Source organism: Penaeus japonicus, unplaced genomic scaffold (assembly GCF_977035675.1).
Source record: "Penaeus japonicus unplaced genomic scaffold, GWHDUDI00000001_assembly GWHDUDI00000038, whole genome shotgun sequence".
NCBI classification, from domain to species: domain Eukaryota; kingdom Metazoa; phylum Arthropoda; class Malacostraca; order Decapoda; family Penaeidae; genus Penaeus; species Penaeus japonicus.
Genome location: NW_028234440.1, coordinates 15,365,959 through 15,370,958, shown reverse-complemented (window position 1 = coordinate 15,370,958; position 5,000 = coordinate 15,365,959). Strand labels below are relative to the sequence as shown.

The following is a 5,000-nucleotide window of genomic DNA, read 5'->3' as shown; positions in this document are numbered from 1 at the left end:
GTAATTCTGGCCTGGCCTGTTGTAATATATAAAAGAAAATCATTATCTCATGACATATAGACTAGCCTAAGTCTGTCTGGTCAAATTAGTGCATATGTTAAGTTTTATTATTAGTGTCTGTATTCAATGCCACTGTCACTATGTACACAACATTTAAAGTGAGAAATGTTTTTCATTACTTCCTTCAATGCCGAAAAGCAACCTTCGTGCGAGTGCTATGAATTACACTTTAATGGTACCTTGAAAAATACTATTATAGATGGATTCCAGTTGGTGTCCGATGATACAAAGTAGTTATACCCTAACTAGATTCTGTGTTACAGTTGATTCTTTACCAAAAGTTATAAGCAACCATTTTGATTAGATGTTTCCGATTCAGAGTATGGCACTTATTGGTCAGAAGAGAAGCTCGTTTTTCTTTCTTTTATTTTCTTTTCTTTTCTTCTCATTTCTTTTCTTTTCTTCTCATTTCTTTTCTTTTCTTCTCATTTCTTTTCTTTTCTTTTCTTCTCATTTCTTTTCTTTTTTCTTTCTTTTCTTTTCTTTCTTCTCTTCCCTTTCTCTTTCTTTCTTCATTCATTTCTTTCTCTTTTCTTCTCTTTCTTTCTTTCTCTTTTCTTTCTTTCTTCTTCTTCTCTTCTCTTCTCTTCTCTTCTCTTCTCTTCTCTTCTTTTTTCTTTCTTCTCTTCTCTTTTCTTTTCTCATTTTTCTTTTCTCTTCTCTCCTCTCCTCTCCTCTTCTCATTTCTTTTCTTTTCCTCTCATCTTTCTTTTATTTTATTTTCTTAATTAGAAATGGCTCCTGACTAGCTTCCTGACTAGCATATATAGTTAGAAAACTTGAATACAACTTTTAAGGCTTAATACCAACTAGGCTGATGTGTGCAATGAGCCAATTCATACACGAAGTTCTTTCCCGAATGAATATCTCAGCTTATCAGTCATAATGAGCTTACAAATTCTCTTAAATTGGGAACGTGATATTGTCAGCCGGTGATGAATTTTAAGTTCTCTTAACCATGAAATTCCAACTCACAATATCTGGATGAGACTGTTCTAATTTCTTAATGATATTTATCTGTTGCATTCTGTTACATAGAGTCAAAAGAGAGCATCTGAACTAAGGAGAGGTTTATTCAGAAAGCTTATTGAAAGAGAATTAAAAAAAAAGGTCTGTACATACTCAGGCAGAAAGGTAACCAAACCTGTATAGAAAAATACCTAAGTAATTCTTCCTCTTTTCATTGACTAGTCGACAGTTTTGGTCTTCTTCTTTCTTCTTTTATAGGGATTTAGACTTTTGATGTCTATGTTCCCTGGAGTTTTAGTCTTGGTTGGCTAGAGAAATCACTTATTAGACGTACACATATCCATATTTTTTTCTTGAAATATGCGAAGAGCATATATATGTATATATATATATATGTATATATATATATATACATATATATATATATATATGTATATATATATACATATACATATATATATATATATATATATATATATATATATATATATATATATATATATATATATATATATATACGCATCACAAAAAATACTTTGATTTTACTCCTTGTGCAAAGCTGAACAAAAGGAGCAAAAGTCTACGGGTGTTAAACAACCAATTCCCGCACTGTCAGTTCTCATGGGATTCACGTTTTTGCAACTGGGAGCCGTCATCACCTGCCCTCGCAATTCCAAGGACTTTTCATTGATTCTAAATGGATTGTGATAGAAACTCGGATATCTTCCAGGTTTACGAATGCGTGTGTGTATGTGTATGTGTGTGCGTGTGCGTGTGTGTGTGCAGGCGTGTGTTTTTTGTCTTTGTGCGAAACCTTGGTTAAGAATAATAATGTGTATTCAAGAGAAACTTTAAGGAGACCGCAATGAGAAGTCGAGGCTGATAGAAATGGCCGCCCCCCGATAGTGGGATGTGTTCCCGCGCGAAACAAAATGCTATTGATCCATCTATTCGTCACTTTTTCTCCAATATTATATCGCCATAGTATGGTGTACAAAGTAATGTAATATTTTGGCTTCAATTATACAAATATCTTTATTTACTCTTCTGTATCACGCAAATATTAGTTATTAGTGTCTGTCTTGTACGAAATCGGGTCATTAATTAAATCCAAGGGTTCTGCGATACATTCAAGCCACTATGTTCAAATATTCAAAATAATATACTTTGTAGCTCGCTGGCTTCTTGATCGAAGCCTTGCACTTTCCCCTCGTTTCATGAGACCCCTTAGCCTAACAGGTGAAGCGCCCGATTCATATATTCTTCATCCTGAGTTCTTTTAGCCTTATCTGACTCTTTTAGAGCCAAACTCGCCCTTATAGCCAGGCCTGATGAGAGCGCGCTATCGGGGTAACTGGTGAGCGGTATCTATTCTTAGCTCGAGGATCCGGGACTCAGCAAGGTGCTCAACCTCAAGCTTCGTCCGCGAGTCTTGCTTAACCTTACTGGGACCGATCGAGTTTGGCTCAGTCCCGGTTCCGTTTTGCCTCCTAGTTAATTCTACCTGCATAGGTTGAAATTATTACTATTTATGTTCGATTTATAGAATATCAGAAAGGAGGAAGTAAATGGGATGTGAGTTATCAGTAAACTTTCCTCCGTGAGTCTTGCACACCAGAACCTTATTATATACAGACCCACATTGATGGCCATAACAGCCACACCTAGGAACTGCAGGTCAACCATGATTTTTATGTTCAGCTTCTCTGAAAATGTCTAAATCCTTTTACATATCAGGTGATATTTCTTACTTACTTGAACCCATGCTGCACACATACCACGAATTGGAAGTCCTGATGTACAGCCAACATACCCATTCCACCTGCTTCATACTGCAGGTACCCTGACGCAGCATGTTGCCGCACCCGTTAAAGGACTCTCTTCATGGCATTCACCATCGGCAGGCAGTTTGCTCAGCTGACTCCCTAATACCATAGTATTACATACAGCCAAAAATATTTACTTGCAAAATGGCTTGTGTATGTCCTTTCGAAAAAAAGAAAAAAAAACAAGTGGGCTTATATCCTTCAATTGCGTAAATATAACAATTTATTTATTTTAAATACAGAAAAATGCATTCATGAGACTCAAATGACATCTTTAAAGAAATAATAACAAATTCTTATGAGATTTTTTTTAACCCAATGATGGCTTTTGTCTTTTCTAATTTCTTTTGCATCACATTACAATTCATACTTTTCCTTTTTATCCATAATGACTCCAGACCTCAAATGACAAGACATATAAGCTACTTATTTGACTTTCTCATTGGTATATATTTGAGAATCAGAATTATCAGATGCTATTGTTCTATATCATAGTATGATTCTTCACTTCAAATAACAGTTAGCTGATTAGGTTAAGTCTCCTTTCATAATATTTTTGCCAAAGCCTTTCTTACAAGGGAGTCTCATTTTTTATTAATATTAGTTTCTAATTTAATAAGGTTACACAATTACCCAGAATATTTAGTACAAGTCTATCAAAGTAATTTTCAATACTGAAGTTAGCAGAATTTTGCTTAAGCTTCACAAAGATGATAACTTAACAGCCTGAAACCAGTACTTCATAGCATAAAAGGTTAAATAAAATGAGAAAAGGAAAAAATCTTTTTTTTTTTTATCAGACTCATACTGTATACACGATCCTTTAGTGGCAAAGGATGTAAAAGATGGAACTGTGTTTTGTCTTTGAACACAAAAAATAAATAAAAACAATTTACAATGATTGAAAGACTATACATTATTTACAATTTTAAGTTAATTCATATACTGAGAAAACAGCTTAAAATACAAGATCCACACAAATTAAAAATAAGCTGAACACTTTGTGCCTCAATACGAATCTAGTAATGAAATTTGAAATAATGACAATTAAAAAAAAAAAGAAAGAAGAGAGAGGAAACTGTATTACACTATTTGATTTAATATTATCGTCATTTTTTTAGTGAGCCAAGCGGTCTAGTGGGCCAGGTGATCCGAGGACCACCGAACAGCCTCACAGAAGTCAATGTCCTTGAAGTAAAGGGGAGGAAAAGCTGTTCGCAATCCAGCCTCTGGTTTGACTTGAGGAGCAGGTGCCTTGAGGCGAACTGGCAGCTGGACTTGGGTTATCCTGGGTTTTTATAAACTGATGTGGGAATGGCTTAGTATATGGAGGCACCAAACTCAACACAGGGTGGGGGGCAGGGGTTGCAAAGTGACAAAAGATTACACTACAGTTTCCCTGAGCTGTGTGTGTCATCCCACCAGTACAGGCAGTTACACTCTTGTGGTGTGAGGTATAACTACACTGACTGTAAAATTTAAACAAGTTTACTTTGTACTTACTTCCCAAAGGTTCAGTACAGGCATTTAATTACAAAAAAGTAATATATATATACCATTATAACAGGTTCATTTAACTCCATAAAATATAAAGGAAAGTGTGGTTATTATGGTACACAATCCTCTGTCAAGCATCAACTACCGGACATTTTCACATGCATAAAAGCACCTATGGACTAGTGTTCAATACTTTGAAACATTCACATGAGATCTTTCTTATTTCTTCTTAAATATCATAAACCAGCTGGCTCATTTTATATACATTAAATATTGCAATACGTAAATTACACCACGTCAAGTAATGCCATTCTTAACAACTATTCTTGTAATTCTATCCTTTGTGGGCCTAACCCTTACAAATCCTGTAGTGGCAGTGAGAGTAGTTCTTAGGACATAGTAACAGCGTGAGCACAGCTAATGGCACTCACTGCATCTTTGCTGGCCTTCAACATACAGCCCAAGAGAAAAGAAAAGAGAAAAAGGAAAAGGAAAGGAAACAGACAATGAGAGAGAGAGAGAGAGAGAGAGAGAGAGAGAGAGAGAGAGAGAGAGAGAGAGAGAGAGAGAGAGAGAGAGAGAGAGAGAGAGAGAGAGAGAGAGAGAGAAAGAGAAAGTAAATAAAAAGTCAGATTTACACAAAAGCTC

General features: G+C 35.4%; 1 protein-coding gene across 6 annotated transcripts in view; it reads right to left on the bottom strand.

Annotated features, from left to right (window-relative positions):
- Positions 1-3,628: 3,628 nt before the first annotated feature.
- Positions 3,629-5,000, bottom strand: part of LOC122263362 (tumor protein p53-inducible nuclear protein 2) — a 19,888-nt gene continuing 18,516 nt past the window's right edge. For all 6 annotated transcript variants that reach the window (XM_043031757.2, XM_043031760.2, XM_043031759.2 and 3 more), the window contains one exon: positions 3,629-5,000. This exon is cut by the window's right edge and continues 1,222 nt beyond it. The gene's annotated coding sequence lies outside the window, so the exon portion shown is untranslated.